Here is a 20887-nt window from a genome sequence, read left to right on the forward strand (position 1 = left end):
ACCGCCGTCTAATTTCAAGCCTAAACTTGTTGATGGCCAGTTTATATCCATTTGTTCTGGGATCCACATTGGAGCTTAACTTAAATAATTCCTCTCCCGCCCTGGTATTTATCTCTCTGAAGTATTTATAGAAAGAAATTATATTTCCCCTCAGTCTTCTTTTGGTCAGGCTAGACAAGCCAAGCTCTTCGAGTCTCCTCTCATAAAGCAGGTTTTTCATTCCTCAGATCATCCAAGTAGCCCTTCTCTGCATCTGTTCCAGTTTGAATTCATCTTTCTTAAACATGGGAGACCAGAACTGCACGCAGTATTCCAGATGAGGTCTCATCAGTGCCTTGTATAATGGTACTCACACCTCCCTGTCTCTACTGGAAATACCTTGCCTGATGCATCCCAAGGCCGCATTAGCTTTTTTCACAGCCATATCACATTGCTGGCTCCTAGTCATCCTGTGATCAACCAATAGACCCAGGTCTTTCTTCTCCTCTGTCACTTCCAACTGATAAGTCCCCAGTTTATAGCAAAAATTCTTGTTGTTAGTCCCCCAAGTGCATGACCTTGCACTTTGCACTATTAAATTTCATCCCATTTCTATTACTCCAGTTTACAAGGTTCTCCAGATCTTCTTGTATGATATTCTGGTCCCCCTCCATATTGGGAATACCTCCCAACTTTGCATCATCTGCAAATTTTATTAGCACACTCCCACTTTTTGTGCCAAGGTCATTAATAAAAATGTTAAATAAGATTGGTCCCAAGACCGATCCCTGAGGAACTTCACTAGTAACCTCCCTCTCGCCTGACAATTCACCTTTCAGTGTGACCTGTTGTAGTCTCCCCTTTAAACAGTTCTTTATCCAACTTTCAGTTCTCATATTAATTCCCATCTTCTCCAGTTTAACTAATAATTTCTCATGTGGAACTGTATTAAATGCCTTACTGACATCCAGGTAGATTAGATCTACTGCATTTCCTTTGTCTAAAAAATCAGTTATCTTCTCATAGAAAGATATTAGTAATTAGTCTACAATTACTTTCTATCATTTAGACTACTTTTTGCAGTTCACCAAGCTTGGAACAGATCATTTAACTTTAGGAAACATCCTAACAGCTCTTTCTTATCTTAATCACCTGTTAATCACTGTGTTTATAAACAAAAAGAAAAGGAGTACTTGTGGCACCTTAGAGACTAACCAATTTAAGGTGCCACAAGTCCTCCTTTTCTTTTTGCAAATACAGACTAAGATGGCTGCTACTCTGAAACCTGTGTTTATAAACAAAATTCTGACTCCCTGCCTCAGGGGCGCAAGCTGGGAGCAGTCTCCTGTCTCCTCTGCAGAACTCCTTATATTGCACACTTAGGGCTTGGCTACACTTGCAAGTTAGAGCCCATTAAAGCAGCCCCGGGCGCCGTAACTCCTGAGGTGTCCACACTGGCAAGGCACATAGAGAGCCTGGACTCTGCAGCTTTAGTGCTCTTGGTAATCCACCTCCACGAGAAGCATAACGCTTGCTGCGCCCTGGCTGAAATGCCCAGGTGTCAGCGTGACTGTTGTGAGTGTGTGTGGTGTGTGTCGGGGGCGGGGGAAGGGCGGTCTGCTGCTGTCTGAACTTACAAGACAGCATGCTGACACACTCTCAGCCCCCCCAAATCACACTGTCTCTCCCCCCACATACACACAACACACTCCCTGTCACACTCCACCTCCCCCGCCCCATTTGTAAAGCACGTTGCAGCCACTTGCACACTGGGATAGCTACCACAATGCACTGCTCTTTGTGGCCTTGCAAGAGCTGCCAATGTGGGCCGTGCCGGTGTGCTTGCAGCTGACAGTGTGAACACACGGCAGCGTTTTCCCTGCTGCGGTCTCTGAAGGCTGGTTTAACTCCCAGCGCTCTACATCTGCAAGTGTAGCCATGCCCTAAGGCAGGGGAGGGCCAACCTGAGCCTGAGAAGGAGCCAGAATTTACCAACGTACTTTGCCAAAGAGCCACAGTAATAAATCGTCAGCCCCACATCAGCTCCCCCTCCCACGCTCCCAGCGCCTCCCACCCACCGGCAGCCCCGACGATCAGCGCCTCCCCCTCCCTCCCCACACCTCCCGATCAGCTGTTTCGTGGCATGCAGGAGGCTCTGGGGGGGAGGGGAAGGAGCGAGGGCACGGCAGGCTCAGGGGAGGGGGCGAGAAGGGGGGGACTCGGGGCAGGGCCTGTGGCAGAGCCAGGGGTCGAGCAGAGACCTCCCCCCAGCCCCGGCACACTGGAAAGTTTGCACCTGTAGCTCCAGCCCCGGAGTCGGTGCCTGTACAAGGAGCCGCATATTAACTTCCGGAGCCACAGGCTGGCCACCGCTGCACTAAGGCCTTGTCCACACTGCCACTTTACAGCGCTGCAGCTTTCTCGCTCAGGGGTGTGAAAGCACAACCCGCGGAGCGCTGCAACATGGCAGTGTAGACAGTGCACCAGTGCTGGGAGCTACTCCCCTCATGGGGGTGGTTTCTTTACAGCCACCTTGAAGCGCTGCTGTTGCTAGCCAAGACGTGCCCTAAGGCGGCCTGCCCTAAGGAGGCTTGCAGGTTGGGGGCGTGTGACGTTGCACTCTATACGATTTTATGAAAATATGCTAATGAGCGTGAATACAATGTAACCGGAATATGCTTCATGCAAAAGGTCTCTTGTCATTACAAAGCTTGTAATCTACTGAGCGTGGTCATCCTATTTGCACAACTGTATCGCTCTTGTGGCACCTTAGAGACTAACCAATTTATCACGAAAGCTCATGCTCAAATAAATTGGTTAGTCTCTAAGGTGCCACAAGTACTCCTTTTCTTTTTGCGAATACAGACTAACACGGCTGTATCGCTCTTGTGTCTGAACTGAGAAATATGAGCTAGAACCGAGGTCCTATGCAACGTGGGGGCCATTAATGGTGGTTTGGAATCTTGATGGCTCCCATCAGCCAGGACAATTGACTGTGGACGGCTCTGTTTGCAGGCAGGCCTTCCTGTGCGCCAGGCTGGGAGGAATGAGGGCTTGGAGCAGAGGCGCCGACTCCGTGGGTGCTCCGGGGCTGGTGCACCCACAGGGGAAAAATTAGTGGGTGCTTTGAACCCACTGGCCGCCAACCTCCCTCCGGCCCGCCTCACCTCCTTCTCTGCCTCCTCCCAGAGCGTCTCCGCTCCTCCCTCCCTCCCAGCGCTTGCTGCTGCCAAACAGCTGTAGCAAGCGCTGGGAGGGAGGGGGGAGGAGCAGGAACGTGGCACGCTCAGAGGAAGAGGTGGGGAAAGAGGTGGGGATTTGGGGAAGGAGTCGAATAGGGGCAGGGAGGGGGCGGAATTGGGGTGGGGACTTTGGGTAAGGGATTGGAATGGGGGCAGTGGGAGAGGGCGGAGTTGGGACAGGGACTTTGGGGAAGAGTTGGAATGGGGGCAGGCCGGGGGCAGAGGTTGGGGGGTCGAGCACTCACCGGCGCCAGAAGAAGTCAGCGCCTATGGCTTGGAGTCTTACAGGGCCATGTGATCATGTCACATGAATTGGAATCCATCTTTAACCTGGTGCTTTTCCATTTAGAGGGAGGGGTGGGAACCCAGGGAGGGACAAAGGATTCCTGCCTTGTGCAAAAGATATATAAAGAGGTGGAACAGAACAAAGGGGGCTGCCATCATGAGAAATCCCCGAGCTACCACCTGAGCTGGAACAAGGGCTGTACCAGGGGAAAGGATTGGGCCCAGACTAGGAAGGCGTCCAGTCTGTGATAGAAGCTTATTGGAACATTTCTGAGGGTGAGATTTTATCTGTATTCAGTTTTCTTACTGTACTCGGCTTAGATTTGCGTGTTTTATTTTATTTTGCTTCGTAATTCACTTTGTTCTGTCTGTTATTACTTGGAACCACTTAAATCCTACTTTTTGTGTTTAATAAAATCACTTTTTACATATTAATTAACCCAGAGTATGTATTAATAGCGGAGGGATGGGGGTGGGGGAGAACAGCTGTGCATGTCTCTCTATCAGTGTTAGACACGGCAAACAATTTATGAGTTTACCCTGTATAATCTTTATACGGGGTAAAACAGATTTATTTAGGCTTTGGACCCCATTGGGAACTGGGCAACTGGGTGTTGGAGACAGGAGCCCTTCTTAAGCTGTTTTCAGTTAAGCCTGCAGCTTTTGGGGGACGTGGTTCAGACCTGGGTCTGTGTTTGCAGAAGGCTGGCGTGCCTGGCACAACCAGGCGGGATTCTGAAGTCCCAAGCTGGCAGGGAAACGGGCTCGGGGTAGTCTCAGCATATCAGGCGGCAGCCCCTAGGGGGTTTCCGTGACCCAACCCATCACAGGGGGCAATGCCCCTCCCCCCGCAAAATCCAGCCATGTGCACAGCTGCTTTCAATCTACACTAGGGGTTTTGAACCGGTGCTGCTGGAAAATGGCTGCCACTGGGGAAAATGCTCACTACTGCTAAGGTCTAAGAGCCCTCCCTGCTGTTTTAGCACAGGCAAGGGACAGCAAGGGAAGAAGGATTGCAAAGAGGAAGTGATGAGCTGCATATAGGGCAGGAAGTACTTTGCACATATCTGCCAGCCATCAGACAGAACCCATCTGCTAAAGCCCACAGAGATCCTCCTGGCATCCTTGTCCTAGCTCTGTAAGGTACTTACCTAGCCGTCATCCTCAGAGCATCTGAGTGCCTCACACTCTTTAAGGTCTTAGCCTCACAACACCCCTGTGAGGCAGGGCAGGGCTGTTATCCCCATTGTACGGATGGGAATGGGGACTGAGTGACTTGTCCAGGGTCACACAGGGACTCTGGGGCAGAGCTGGGAATTGAACCTGGGTCTCCTGGCTAGTGCATTAAATCCTAACTCCTGTCCTGCAGGAAGGGTGTCCAGCAGGAGCTGTGTCACTCAGTGAAATTCACCCAGACTCTACCCTGTCCTGCTCCTTCTTGGCTCTGGGGAGGGGAGGGCACTGGATTTCCCCACTTGGGCCTCCTCTTTGGAATCCACTGGAGACTTCCCCCACTCCAGGCACCCGGGGGATGGGCTCCATTGCCCTTCCTGCCAACCACCAAGCAGCTGGGAGAGGAGCCCCGCTGGCAGCTGGGAGAGGAGCTGCATTGTCCGTCCCCATCCTCCTGATGCAGAAAGGAACTTCATTCCCCCTCCCTCACTCTTCCAGCTCTTGGGGGCGGGGCGGGGGACAGCCCCACCCTCCCTCTGCACCAATAAGCTTCATTATGCCAGCTGCTCCCCCTGGTGGGGGATCCTATGTGGCAGGGGTCTCCAATGCTGGGGGGAGGAAGGGGGAACGGATGAGGGGCTGGAGGGGTGCTTTCCCCGCCCTGGGAGCCTGCACCCCGTGGAGAGGGGCAATGGGTGGTCCAGGAAGGGGCGACAGGCTGGCCCTGTGTGTGGATGATACAGGGGCTGGGTCAGCTGGCTATGCAGATGTGGTGCTGTGATTGCAATGAGCTGAGCTACTGCAAGGCAGCTGGGCCTGGTGCCACCAATTCCTCTTTCAATTCCAGCCTCTCTAGTGGCCGTGTGTTGGCTGTCACATCCCCTCCCCGACAGCCTGAGGCTGTGGCTCACCGGGTCCAAGAAGGAAACAAAAACGAGAAGGAATCCAATGAGAGGAAGAGCTCGTGGCCGCAGCCCAAGTGACTGTCCTGCTCCTGGGCTGAGAGTGTGTTTGGCATTTCGAGAACTGGCTGCTGCAGTCATTAGATTGGGGGAGAGGTGGCTGGGACTCCCGGGGGTTCAGGCTGCACCTCTAGCTCCTGAGCCTGGGTACGGCAGCAGCTGAGATTCTGAACAGGGAGTGTTTAAATCCCCAGCAGACCTTCTCTGAGCATGCTGCTAAGGATGGTTTTGTGGCTGGAGCCTGGGGATCTGGCTTCTCTTCCCAACTCTGCCAGCACTGTACTGCTGGGTCCTTAGGCAAATCACTCCACCTCCCTGAGTCTCGTTCCCCGCCCCCAAGAACATGGCTACCACGGCTTACTTCTCCCGGGGGGGTGGTGAGGCTACACACGCTAGGATTTGCCAAGCCCGTTGACATCCCCCGGCAGAAAGCGCTAACTGTAAGTCAAAGCATTATCGTCACTGTGAAGCCAGCACAGAGCTCTTTCTTGGGGGGGCAGAGATCGAGACTAGCAGCGGTGCAGCAGGCCAGCCATAAAGGGCGTCTGCCAGTGCTGCACGGGGAGTTGGGCCAGGCCTGGGGTTGAGTATCCGCTATTAATCCCTTGCTCTTTCGCACGCAGGCGGACGCACCATCCATTCCATTCCCCCTACGGGAGGCTGCTCGACGCCCCTGTAATAAGAGTTCTGTATTGGAAGGGTTCCTCTGCACTGCATTAAAAGCCCTGTGGCACGGCTGTTGCTGGCCCGGATCAGCGGACTCGGGCGGCTCGGGGAGGGGGTGGGTGTGTGGTGGTCAAAAAATAGCAGTGTAGACATTCAGGCTCGGGCGGAGGGCAGGCTCTGAAACCCTGCGAGGCGGGTGGGTCTTGGAGCCCAGCTCAAAACGGCTACACTGCCAATTTTGAGTCCCGCAAGATCGCGTCTATTGACCCAGGCTCAGAGACAGTGCTGTGGGTTTTTTGCTGCAGTGCAGACGTACCCAAAGAGGCTCCTGGGATGCCCTGGTGACTATCTGGCCATCAGACTCCAGGGAGGGAGGGGGTGATTTCCCTGTATCTGATGGGCTCATTCAGTATCACCCCCATCAGACAGGATGTCTCCCTCCAGCTACTACAGAATACAGCAATGCGTCTCCTCAGCAACCCAGGCCACCAAGACTGCACCGTCCCTGTCTTCTGCTCCCGACATTGGCTTCCCGGAGAGTCAGGGTCAAGGGCTTGGTCCATCTCTTCACGGTTTTCCATGGCCTGGGCCCAGGGTGCCTAAGATTATCTAAAGCTCTAGGATGAAGACTATAGTCAATAACTGCCCCCTCTGGCACAGTGGAGTGCTCTGCAATAAGGGTGAAGCGCCCTGGGGGGGCTGATCCAAGCAGTGGAATGAACTCCAGAAATTAAGGGCGATCAAAACCTCCCCATCTTCTGCTCCCAGGGCAAGAGACAGTTCTCTGACCTGTCTTCTCTAATGTAAATGTAAAGAAACATGGACATAAAAGCCCTCCACTCTATGCACAATTCTTCCCCTGGGGGAGGGATACAGAGAGAATGAACCACATGTGACAAATGTCAGTTATATCACAAAAACGGCCATCCTGGGTCAGACCAATGGTCCATCTAGCTCAGCATCCTGTCTTCCAACAGTGGCCAAGGACAAGGTTCTTCAGAAGGAATTAACAGAATAGGGCAATTATCAAGTGAGCCATCCCCTGTCAGCGAGTCCCAGCATCTGGCAGTCAGAGGTTTAGGGACACGCAGGGCATGGGGGTGCATCCCTGACCCTCTTGGCTAATAGCCATTGATGGACCTATCCTGCTAGGACTCCTCTAATTCATTTTTGAGCCCAGTTATCTTTCTGGCATTCACAACATCCCCTGGCAATGAGTTCCACGGGCTGACTGTGCGTTGTCACATAATACATGACTGGAGGTGCTCAAATACTGTGATGATGAGGGCAGGATAAATACCTAAGGATAGAATAAAGAGAGACTAGAAATACAAAGCCCATTGTTTGCCCTTGGACGGAGTGCACCAAATAAATCCTCAGGAGCTTCTGAAATGACACTGCATTCTCCTGTCATATACTTGGTCCAGCAGCAGTTTGCCCTAGTACATAGAGCAGTGGGTGAAGTAGCAAGAAATGTGGGGCTCTATTCCCAACTCTGCCACGGACCACAAGCAAATCACTTCACCTCTCTGTGCTGCTCTTTCCCCTCTAATCCTTTGTCCGCTTAGACTGCTAGCTCTCCAGGGCAGGGACCGGCCCCTCCTACGTGTACTTACAGCACCTAGCATAATGAGGCCCAATCTTGGAGGGACTGAAACATTTCAGGAACAGAATCCATGCCTTGCTAGCCAGTGCCTTTGTCTGCCTAGCGCTGTCAGAGCTGCTCTGCTTGGTTACAGTGATGAGAAAGCTCAGCTGGTTGGAAAATTCCAAACCAGTTAAAAGAAAAGGAGGACTTGTGGCACCTTAGAGACTAACCAATTTATTTGAGCATAAGCTTTCGTGAGCTACAGCTCACTTCATCGGATGCTGAAAGTGGAAAATACAATGAGGAGATTTATATACACACAGACCATGAAAAAATACACATTGTAAGGAGAGTGATCACTTAAGATGAGCTATTACCAGCAGGAGAGTGAGGTGGGGGGAGATAAAACCTTTTGAAGTGATAATCAAGGTGGGCCAGAAATGTGCTGGAAATGGCCCACCTTGATTATCACTTCAAAAGGTTTTCTCTCCCCCCACCCCACTCTCCTGCTGGTAATAGCTCATTTTAAGTGATCACTCTCCTTACAATGTGTATTTTTTCATGGTCTGTGTGTATATAAATCTCTTCACTGTATTTTCCACTTTATGCATCCGATGAAGTGAGCTGTAGCTCACGAAAGCTTATGCTCAAATAAATTGGTTAGTCTCTAAGGTGCCACAAGTACTCCTGTTCTTTTCACTAACCAGTTTACGACCAAAAACTAATACATAGGATGTCACATGGTCTGGTGGGTTGGGCACAGGACTGGGAGTCAAGTGTGCTGGGTTCTACACCTCGCTCTACAACTGACTCACTGTGTGACCTCAGGCAAGTCGCTTCATTGCTATGTGCCTCAGTTTCCCCATTTGTTACACAGGGAGAATGATACTTCCCTTATAAAGCACTTTCAGATCTACAGATGTACGCACTGTGGGTGCAATTTTTAAAAGCTCCTAAGTGACTTAGGAGCCCAAATCCCATGGATTTTCAATAATGGAGCTACGTATATTAGGTGTGACCATCCAGCTCCCAGTAAACTGAGTGTCAGTGGGACTTCAAGTACATGTACACAGCAAAAAGAAAACCTCCCACCAAACCTGCTGCAACAAGCCTCCGAATCCGGGTCAAGTGAATCAGGCTTGCACTGCAGGGCTAAAAATAGCAGGTTATGTCTACACTGATATTTGTAGCCTCACAGAGCTGAGCTCTGAACTCACTGCTGTGGGGGTTTTTGTTTTGCTGTGCAGAAATACCCTATGTCTCCTGGGTCATTTCAGGTGCTTTTGAAAATGTTACCCTACATCCCTAGTATTACCACCTACCTATATAGCACAGAAGCCACTTCACATACCTGTCGGGTGGAATATCAAACATCAGAAGAGATAAAGAGATTGATAACTTACCAGTATTTTGCAAAAAGTACCCATGAAGATTATTTCCCAGAAACAAAATATAAAAGCCACTCCCATACCATCTTCAGGCTGGTATTGCTAGTCTAATTTCTATGGATTTCTTTTCTAATCACTTGCTTTGTAGTGCAGAGCTTATGAATCCAAGTTTGCCAAAGAAAAGCCCGTCATTCAGCCCCTGAAAACATGGCCAGCATCTGAGAGTTTTGCTAAGTGATTTTTCTGTTGTGGCAAGACTTCCTTTTATCATTCAAGCAGCACAACGAAAACATCACAGGAAAGGAAACAGAAAACACTTGTCCATTCGGCACAGAACGCAGAGCCTGCTGCTGTAAAAGTTGCATCAGCATTTCTGTAAAGCAGCGCGAATATCAGCGGTTTTGTAATAACGATAATGAAATTTTGCTCTTCTCTTGCAGCATCCAGGCATGGAACTCTAAGCACTTAAATATTCTAAGCACTTGAATACACAATTTCTTATGCATGTCAGTTACAGCTTTGAGATCAGGCCCGACAGACCCATTTCAAAGGTGGGGACACTGAGGCAGTGAACACCCATGTTTTCATAAGCAGCCTCTAATTTTAGGTGCCCAATTTGAGGTGCCCGGGGCCTAATTTTCAGGGGTTCCATAGTTCCAGCTGAAGTCAATAACAGCTGCAAGCAGCTAAGTAGTTCTGAAAAATCAGGTCCCAGGTGTACAAAATCCCGAAGTTAGAGGCCACTTTAGAAAATATAGGACTTCACCTGAGGAGACAGCAGGGGAGTGGGGAATAGGACCCAATCTCCTGACAGATTTCTCTCTGCAGCCGGTTTTGCCCCTGGTCAGGTTAGCAAGGAGCACTTTCAAAGGCTTCTACAGTGCAGAGGGATTGGTCCCTTGCTGACCCAGCTAGGAGCCAATCTGGAGAAGACAGTATAAATTACATACACAGCTCTTTGTGCAACGCCAGCGATAACCCATCCCGCCATGCCATTGGTGGGATTAAAAACTGTGTCAGCATCAAGTGTAACTAGCATTACAGAACACCTCTGTGGTAACGTTTGTCCCATGCTTCACAAATGTTGGGCCAGATCCTCAGCTGGCGTGAAGGGGAATAGCATCACTGACCAGATTCTCACCAGGTGTAAAATGGCACAGCTGCACTAACTTCAATGCCAGCATCTCAGCAGGTCATGCCTCAGCTATTCATGCTGTTTTTAAACGTGAGCTCTTTAATGCCCTGATCCTGCAGAGATCCTCCTCCCCCCAGAGTGGGCCCTTGTGCCCATGTGAAGACCTGTTGAAGTCATGGGTACAAGGGTCCACCCATATGGTTGCCCTTGCAGGATCAGGTCCTAATACTGATTTTAACACACACACACACACACACACACACACACACACACACACACACACGCCCTTGCGTGCAACCACCAGCAGCCAAGAACTCCTGAACAAATGACAGAACAAGCCAATGTGTGTGTGTGTGATGGAAAAAAACACCAGTCCAGCATGGAAGCACGCGTCAGCTTCCAGAGTTATTTAAAAAAGGACTATAATAGTAAAATGTATGGAAAATACCTTGCCAGGGCCCCTTCACAACCTTCCCTTAAAAAGAAAAAAGACATAGCATTGTTGTGACGGGGACTAAAGGCTGGCTAATATTTCACGAAAGGGAAGATCCTTCCCCGATGATATAACCTTGCATATCACTGAATCCAAATACACAACCCCCCAGCTGTTCAAAACTCTCTTCTTAATCAACCACCTGCCTGTCCCCCTGGTGTATTGACTCCTGATTATACAAACGCCCCATGATCCAGTCACATCTGGTGTAACTCATGGGATCCAATCCCTTCGTCTGGATTCTGACCTATACTGTTGGACACAAAAGATTCACCATGCTGCTATGGCTTGAAATGAGGCTAATTAGCCCAGAATTTTCAAAGGGCTCCACCCAGATTTTCTGAGGAGCTCAATGAATCAGCACCAAGTTCTTCTGGTCTTTGGGGCTCACCGCTGCTCAAGTGACTGCATGCCTTGTGCATGGGAGACCCTGGATTTTGATGCCTTCTCTGTGTCATTTTCCAGATCTACTACCTAAATCATATTTATTTGGTTGTGTCAGGATTTAATTCACATGCACCAAACAACAGTTGGGCTTGGATACAAATAAAGAGCCTTACAAAGGTGCTGGGCTATTTATTTGCCTGTTGGATAGGTCCATCAATGGCTATTAGCCAGGATGGGCAGGGACGGTGTTCGTAGGCTCTGTTCGCCAGAAGCTGGAAATGGGAAACAGGGGATAGATCACTTGATGATGACCTGTTCTGTTCATTCCGTCTGGGGTACCTGGCATTGGCCACTGCCAGAAGACAGGATATTGGGCTAGATGGACCTTTGGTCTGACCCAATATGGCCGTTCTTATGTTCTGGGCTCCCACTGAAGTGCCCAGGAAATCAAGCCAAGAACAATTAATTGGCCTTAAATATCCCAGGCACTGAGCATCACATCGGTGTCTAACCCATCCGTCAGCAATGATGGCCAAACAATCTGGCCACACAATTGGACTGTGCAACGTGTATGCAAATTAAAAAAAAAAAAGACTAAATAGACTCACTTCCCCGAACAGCTCCAGATCCTCCCGAGAATTCCTCCCGTTGGGTAACGGCCTGAAAGAGCAGACGAGCTTCACTCCTGGCCCTGGAAGTCAACTAACTTGTGCCCAGTCGAAGCTCGGTAGGGGAGATGAATTGCAAGGGCCCCCAAGCTGAGGATGTCCTGTCCAGGGGCTGTTAGATAAAGCTTCCCAGCTGACATCAGTAGAACAGCTGTTCCGTTCTACTGCACCCCTCACCATGGTATCTGAGCTTTTCTGTGGCTGTCTCTGGCATAGCTGGAATGCAAATTACTTTACAGGGTCATAAATTTCAAGGCTAAAAAGGAACACTATGATCACCTACATAAGAACGGCCACACTGGATCAGAACAAAGGTCCATCTAGCCCAGTATCCTGTCTTCTGACAGTGGATGATGCCAGGTGCTCCAGAGGGAATGAACAGAACAGGTAATCATCAAGTGATCCATCCCACAGTCTGACCTCCTGCGTAACACAGCCAATGAAACCCCTGCAGTGATTCCTCCTTCTCTCTGAACAACGTACTGGTGAACAGGAGTGTATCCAACCTCGATGTCAAGCCCCCAAGTGATACAGAATTCACACTCTGTGATAATCTATTCCAATGGTTATTTATTCTTACTGTGAAAAATTTGCATCTTCTTTCCAGTTTGAATGTTGCTGACTTCCAACATATGATACTGGATCTTGTTATACCTTTGTCTGGGGAAAAGCACTATATAAGAGCTAGGTATTTGTCATGGAGTGTGCGGGAGTCAGGGCCCTGCACCTCCCACTTCCTGCGATTCACTGTGACTCTCAGCCAGCCAGTAAAACAGAAGGTTTATTAGACGGCAGGAACACAGTCCAAAACAGAGCGTGCATGTACAGGAACAGGACCCCTCAGTCAGGTCCATCTTGTGGGGTAGGGAGCCCAGACCCCGTTCTGGGCCTCCCTCCATTTCCCCAGCCAGCTCCAAACTGAAACCCCCTCTAGCCATCACCCCCAGCCACACACCCCGGCTCTTCCTCCAGCCTTTCTCCAGTTTCCTGGGCAGAAGGTGTCACCTGGCCCCAACCCCCTTCTGGGCTGAGGTTACATGCTCTCCCATCGTCCCTCAAGTGAAGTCGCCCCCTGATATCCCGCCACCATCCAGCACCAGTGCAGACAGTCCCAGGAAAAGTCCCACCCAACATTCCCAAGTCAATACTCCCCACTCCGTCACAGGATTATTATTACTGAGGGAAAACTAAGGCCACGTCTAGACTAGAGCGTGTACCGCGGCACAGCTGTACTAGTGTGGCTGCATTGCTGTAAGATCGCTCGTGTAGCTGCTCCATGCCGACAGGAGAGAGCGCTCCCGTCGACACCATTAAACCACCCCCAGTGAGCGGCGGTCGCGATGTCAGGGAGAGACGCTCTCCTGCCGACATGGTGCTGTCCACATGGGCGCTTCTGTCGGTGTCACTTACGTCACTCGGGGGTGCGTGTGTGTTTTTTCACACCCATGAGCGACATACGTTATACTGACAAAAGTGCGAGCGTCGACATAGCCTAAAAGCGTTTTGTTTGGCCAGTCCAGCTAAACAAAATCTGAGAGGGGACCTGATTGCTCTATAACTACATCCGGGGGGTGAACACCAGGAAGGGAGAAGAGCTAGAGTAGGAACTGGCCATGAGTAGACTCAGGCTGGAAATCAGAAGGTTTCTGACCATGAGAGGAGTGAGGGTCTGGGGCGGCCTCCTAACAGGAGCAGTGGGGCACACGATGTACGTGGTCTGAAGAGGGAACTTGACCACGTTCTGAACGGGATGATATGACAGGGGCACCTGCGACAGCGGGATGTGACAGGGACACACTGACAGCCAGCTAAGCCGTGTCTCTGCACTCTGGAAGCGCCAGACGGGCACACTGGCAAAGCGGGCGCCATGTGGAGAAGGGGACTGAAAAGGGTGAAGCTGGCCACAGTGCAGAGAGGGGAGGGATTTGTCCAAGAGGAGAGGTTGCTATGGAGCCCAGTAGCCAGGGCAGCCCCCAGCCCGAGGCAGTGACTAGCCTTCCCTTTTCCCTTCCTTGTGTAGGGCAAACACTGCAACCCTGAGAGGGGCTCTGGACACCTGCCCTGTGTCAGTGGCCTGTAGCTGGTTCTGAGCGGCAGGGACGGGAACTGGAGGAAAATAGACTCAAAGGACCCAAGGAGCGAGCTCAGCTCCCGCAGGCAATAGCAGGATTGCCCAAGAGTGGTGGTTCTGGAGGGAACCCAGGGGCAGGAGACGTAAAGAGATGAAGGCTAAGCCCAGGCTGACTACACAGGGACTGATCTGGATTACCTGGTGGGCCCTTCCAGCCCCATGGTAAAAAGCCCTCTAAAAGGTAAAAAGCTTCTCCCTGTGTGGGTATTTATACTGCAATTCAACTCCTTCACAACCTTCTCTTCAATATGCTAAATGGATGGAGTTCCTTAAGTCTCTCACTCTAAGGACCACAAATACTTTCTGTGGCTCTTCTCTAAACCCTCTCCAGTTTTGACACTGGTTTTCAAAGTGTGGGCCACAGAAGAGGATGCAACGGTCCCAGCAGTGCCATAGGCAGAGGAAACAGCAGCTCCCTGGCCCTGCTCGATATTCCCCCATTAATACATCCAGACGTTAGCCCTCTTCGCTACAGCATCCAGCTCGGAGCTCCTATTCAGTCGGTTCTGGATAAAAAAACCCTCAGCTGAGTGAGTGGCATAGGAGAATGAACAGAAAGCCAGTGCACCCTCTAGAGCGCGGGCATTAGATGCTTTCTGGGCATGATGCTGACAAAAGGGGGCAAGACTTTTACTTTTACTTTTACTGCAGGGCTACAGGAATTCAAGATGTCATACTATCACCTCCCCCAGCTGGGGAAACAATCTGCTTTGTCCTTGAGCCCATACAACTGGTCTGCTCCGCCTCATGGCTATGCTCGTGTAAATCATAGAATCATAGAATATAAGGGTTGGAAGGGACCCCAGAAGGTCATCTAGTCCAACCCCCTGCTCGAAGCAGGACCAATTCCCAGTTAAATCATCCCAGCCAGGGCTTTGTCAAGCCTGACCTTAAAAACCTCTAAGGAAGGAGATTCTACCACCTCCCTAGGTAACGCATTCCAGTGTTTCACCACCCTCTTAGTGAAAAAGTTTTTCCTAATATCCAATCTAAACCTCCCCCACTGCAGCTTGAGACCATTACTCCTCGTTCTGTCATCTGCTACCATTGAGAACAGTCTAGAGCCATCCTCTTTGGAACCCCCTTTCAGGTAGTTGAAAGCAGCTATCAAATCCCCCCTCATTCTTCTCTTCTGCAGGCTAAACAATCCCAGCTCCCTCAGCCTCTCCTCATAACTCATGTGTTCCAGACCCCTAATCATTTTTGTTGCCCTTCACTGGACTCTCTCCAATTTATCCACATCCTTCTTGAAGTGTGGGGCCCAAAACTGGACACAGTACTCCAGATGAGGCCTCACCAATGTCGAATAGAGGGGAACGATCACGTCCCTCGATCTGCTCGCTATGCCCCTACTTATACATCCCAAAATGCCATTGGCCTTCTTGGCAACAAGGGCACACTGCTGACTCATATCCAGCTTCTCGTCCACTGTCACCCCTAGGTCCTTTTCCGCAGAACTGCTGCCTAGCCATTCGGTCCCTAGTCTGTAGCTGTGCATTGGGTTCTTCCGTCCTAAGTGCAGGACCCTGCACTTATCCTTATTGAACCTCATCAGATTTCTTTTGGCCCAATCCTCCAATTTGTCTAGGTCCTTCTGTATCCTATCCCTCCCCTCCAGCGTATCTACCACTCCTCCCAGTTTAGTATCATCCGCAAATTTGCTGAGAGTGCAATCCACACCATCCTCCAGATCATTTATGAAGATAAATCAGGAACAACTCAATCAATGCAGTTACACTGCTGCAAGGAGAACCAAGCCCCATAAGTGTGGCTGCAGCGGGCGTGGTTAGGGATGCATTTCACGCATGGGCCCACTAGGTGGCGCAGCTTAGATGACAATGGAAGAACGGCCGGGAACCTTGGATAAAGCCTTACACCAAGAGCAGAGCTCTGGGAGCTACCTCCTGAGTCCTTCTGGTTTCCATTCTAATCATTCAAATTAAGGGGCCAATTCATTCTCTGGTGTAAATCTAGTGACCTTAACAGATTTCAGAGTAGCAGCCGTGTTAGTCTGTATTCGCAAAAAGAAAAGGAGGACTTGTGGCACCTTAGAGACTAACCAATTTATTTGAGCATAAGCTTTCGTGAGCTACAGCTCACTTCATCGGATGCATACTGTGGAAAGTGTAGAAGATCTTTTTATACACACAAACCATGAAAAAATGGGTGTTTACCACTACAAAAGGTTTTCTCTCCCCCCACCCCACTCTCCTGCTGGTAATAGTTTATCTAAAGTGATCACTCTCCTTACAATGTGTATGATAATCAAGGTGGGCCATTTCCAGCACAAATCCAGGTTTTCTCCCCCCCACGAAACAGAGTTGCCACAGGGATGAATTTGGGCTCGGTCCTGGTATTTAGTCCTAATGCTCTTTAACTGGAATCCTTCCTCTAAAGACGGGGTTTTCTCTGTAACATTTGCAAAGGGTTCCGACGAGGAAAGTGCTGCACAAGGGCTACGTCTAACCGTGAAAAACAAGCCACGGGGCCAGGTCTAATGCAGTGAGGGCTCCCGAGCAGCTGTGATCCATCCATGGCCCAGGATTAGTCAGGGACCAGGCAACAAGCCCTGCCCCCAGGGAGGTCACAAATTAGGATTTAACCCCTTGGGGCTACTGTAACATATACAGTAGAAGATAATAGTAGAGACAGGGGTGTGTGCATAAGTCAGTCACAACAGTGGTCTCAGTAGCCACCAGCCTATTCTATGATTCAACCTCAACCCACTTCCCAAGCTACCACTGGAGCCAAACCATTCCATGGGGAATAAAAGCCACAGCAGGAAGAATAAGAGAACAGATCAGCCAACGAAGATTTGAAATGTGTGTGTGTGTCTGTCTCTCTCTCTCACACACACACACTCTTTAACAACCAGTGGCAGTAAAAAGCATCAGATGCTACAGGTCCAACTCCCACTGAAAGCAAGGGAAAGATTCCCATTGATTTCCATTAGAATTGGATTGAGCCCTAAATGATCAAAATTAAACTAGGCAAAGTTAGGGCTAGTTGGTTTCCCTGCCCCACTGAGGTTTAAAAAGTACACACACCCGAACAAGATGCATCGGCCTGCTCGCAGACAGATCTAACAGTACCAATGCCTGCATGCCAAAGTGCGAGGTCCTCAGATTTTACATAGTGCGCAAGAGTGTTTAAATGCTGCTATTACATACAAGTCGCTAGAGATGATAAAGTGTTGAAAATACGGTAATCCAGGCAGCCAGGAATAGAAGACACCAGCATTCGTACAATGCCTTTTGTCTTTTACGCATTTTACAAGCAATAGCGAATTAATCTCTTGCTGCACCTACATACAAAACTTACATGGATCCTATTGCCAACCACCCCAGCACCTCACAGTCTTTCAATGATTTATCTTCACCAGACCCCTGTGAGGTAGAGAAGCATGATCCTTATTTTATACCAGGAGAAACTGAGGCACAAAGAGACATTTCCCCGTGGTCTCACAGGGAGGCTGTGGCCGTAGTGGGAATTGAAACCAAGTCTCCTGAATTGCAGGATAACACCCTCACCCTGGACCATCTGCTTAGACATTGATCTACTTAGATTAGACATTTTATGCCCACCCCCCCGCATCACCCTATTACCTAAGTAGGAGAGGAAGGTGCTGCAGGCCAGCTGCCAGAAGCCCAGAGGACCCTCAGGCCGTGGCTGGAGAGAGGGGAGTAGAGCCGAGAAACCTACAGGGTCTGGTTCATGATGGGGAGTCACAGGCTGAACCCGGAGTTCAGTTCATGATGCAAAGAGGCTCCTGCAGGTTCAAGTTTGTGAACACACCTCCAAGGCGACCCTCCCACCTCCTGCCTTGCTCCCAGCCTCCAGAGAGGTTCCTTTCCATCTCTGTGAGGTCACCCAGACCCCTCCCTCCCAGGGCAGCGATCTTTGTTCAAGCCGATTTTAAAAATGCCGAGCAATGGGGCTTTGGCTGCCACTGGGAGATTATTCACCTAGCTCCATGCCTCCTACACACAGTCCATCACTTACCACCGCTGTTCTCAGGGAGGCGGATGGGACAGGGTGCTTGGCTGGTGGGGCAGAGGGGGTTTACCCAAAGAGCGAACATCTTGCCCCCATGCTTGCAGAACACAGCATCCCTGCAGCTCAGCTCAACGAGGCAGATGGGCCGGTCTGAATATTGTGTTCTGCTCAGGTTGAGTGCTGGGATGCTGGGGGAACAGCAGTAGGAGCTCAGCCCGAGGAGATGGTTATATAGGCTGCAAAGGGCTGGAAATAAAAGAAGCAGAACCGGAAAGTCAACTGATTGATGTCTCGGGTGCCAGAGTGAGGAACAAGCACAAGAGTGATAGGATCAGCAAATCTGGCCTGTCAGTGGAGTCCAGCAACCACATCCTGGGTCCAGATAAGAGGATGTAGGATAGCAGAGAAAGACCGGAATGAAGAGCTTTGCAGCAATCAAGTGTGCTAGTGATAAGAATTGCTATGTAAGTCACAGACAGAGTGAGCCCTACCCTGGTTGCACTGGTGGAAATCGGAGCTAGAGGGCCAGAGACGGGGATGGGGAGGAAGACTGGGGTCAGCCCATTGCATTTGTTTGTTTACTATTAAAATTGGATCCACACCTGAACTGAACAGAGAACAGTGATGTGAGGTTAATGAGGCCAGATTTGTCTATTAGAGTCTCAAGGACACACCTGCCTTTGGAAGGGACTTGGCTCCAGCAGAGGAGGATAGCTATTGTCATCAAATGGACTAGGCTATAAAAGACACCCTATAGAGGGATAAGAGCAATGGTTCCTGCCCTACGGCCTGTCCATGGACACTTGCTCTCCAGGTAGCCACGGACCACTGGCCGATGGCTTGTGTAGAGCTGGTAGATGCCATGGTTCGATGGTTATAATCTATTTAGGAAGTCTTGAGTGGGCAAAAGGGGAGGGGGGGTGGCACTCTATGTCAAACAGGCTGTCATAAATATAAAGGGAAGGGTAAACCCCTTTGAAATCCCTCCTGGCCAGGGGAAAGCTCCTCTCACCTGTAAAGGGTTAAGAAGCTAAAGGTAACCTCGCTGGCACCTGACCAAAATGACCAATGAGGAGACAAGATACTTTCAAAAGCTGGGAGGAGGGAGAGAAACAAAGGGTCTGTGTCTGTCTGTATGCTGCTCTTTGCCAGGGACAGAACAGGAATGGAGTCTTAGAACTTTTAGTAAGTAATCTAGCTAGGTATGTGTTAGATTATGATTTCTTTAAATGGCTGAGAAAAGAATTGTGCTGAATAGAATAACTATTTCTGTCTGTGCATCTTTTTTGTAACTTACGGTTTTGCCTAGAGGGGTTCCCTATGTTTTGAATCTAATTACCCTGTAAGATATCTACCATCCTGATTTTACAGGGGGGGATTTCTTTATTTCTATTTACTTCTATTTTTTATTAAAAGTCTTCTTGTAAAAACTGAATGCTTTTTCATTGTTCTCAGATCCAAGGGTTTGGGTCTGTGGTCACCTATGCAAATTGGTGAGGCTTTTTATCCAACATTTCCCAGGAGAGGGGGGGTGCAAGTGTTGGGAGGATTGTTCATTGTTCTTAAGATCCAAGGGTCTGGGTCTGTAGTCACCTAGGCAAATTGGTGAGGCTTTTTACCAAACCTTGTCCAGGAAGTGGGGTGCAAGGTTTTGGGAAGTATTTTGGGGGGAAAGACGCGTCCAAACAGCTCTTCCCCAGTAACCAGTATTAGTTTGGTGGTGGTAGCGGCCATTCCAAGGATAACGGGTGTAATATTTTGTACCTTGGGGAAGTTTTGACCTAAGCTGGTAAAGATAAGCTTAGGAGGTTTTTCATGCAGGTCCCCACATCTGTACTCTAGAGTTCAGAGTGGGGGAGGAACCTTGACACAGGCAATACCTGTTTCCAAGTCACAGGTAACTCAGAAGAAAATGATCTTGAATGCTTACGGATCAACGTCCTAACAGAGAAAGCACAAGATGGGGTCTTGGTTGTATCTGCTGTAGACTTTCAAATCATACTAGGGAACAGCACGACCACTTCCTGATGGAATTACCTATAATACGTAGGGGAAAAAAACCTGTGTGATCATGCAGGGCTTCAGTGTGAATGACTGATGCTGGGGATCTCATGCTGCCAGTACTAAAACAGCCTTGGAATTTCTAAACATTGTAGATGACAGTTTCTTAACTCAAAAAACGTTGCAGCCAACGTGAGGGAATTCTATGTTAGACCTCGTCCTAACAGATACAAAAGAGCTGATCACAGAACAAAAAGTCAATGGTAGCTTAGGTACAAGTGATCATGACTTGATCAGATTTCTAATGTGCACGCAGAATAAAGCCCAGACCAGTAATATACATACTTGGCCTTTAATAGGGCCAATTTCACAAAGATGAAAGCAATTATGAGCCAAATCAGCTGGAAGGAAGAATTTAATCAGAAAAATCAGAGTGATAATTGGCAATCATTTAAGAACACCTTATTGATAGCCAAAAAGCCACAATCGCACAAGTGAGGAAGAAGGCTGGTTAAAAAAAAACCCACCAACCTGGTTTAGAGGGGAAGTGAAAGCAGTTGTAAAAAATAAAAATATATAACAAATGGAAGATAAAGGTAAAATGCTGAAGTCATATATTTAGACTTCTGTTGTAAGACATTTGATTTGGTGCTGCCTGACATTTTGATTAAAAATTAGAACTATATAAAATTAACCTGGCACACATTAAGTGGATTAAAAACCTGCTAACTGATAGGTCTCAGAATGTAACTGTAAACGGGGAATAGTCATCAAGAGGGTGTGTTTCCCGTGG

General features: G+C 49.3%; 1 protein-coding gene across 2 annotated transcripts in view; it reads right to left on the minus strand.

Annotated features, from left to right (window-relative positions):
* Positions 1–20887, minus strand: part of P2RY6 (pyrimidinergic receptor P2Y6) — a 92314-nt gene that overhangs the window by 18176 nt on the left and 53251 nt on the right. Inside the window, exon 1 of one of the 2 annotated variants that reach the window (XM_075126036.1) lies at positions 18100–18293. The exons of the other annotated variant lie outside the window; for it this stretch is intronic. The gene's annotated coding sequence lies outside the window, so the exon portion shown is untranslated. Of the gene's footprint in view, positions 1–18099; positions 18294–20887 lie in introns of those variants that run through there. 2 annotated transcript variants of the gene reach the window in all.

This window comes from Caretta caretta, chromosome 1, assembly GCF_965140235.1.
Source record: "Caretta caretta isolate rCarCar2 chromosome 1, rCarCar1.hap1, whole genome shotgun sequence".
In the NCBI taxonomy this organism is placed as follows: Eukaryota; Metazoa; Chordata; order Testudines; family Cheloniidae; genus Caretta; species Caretta caretta.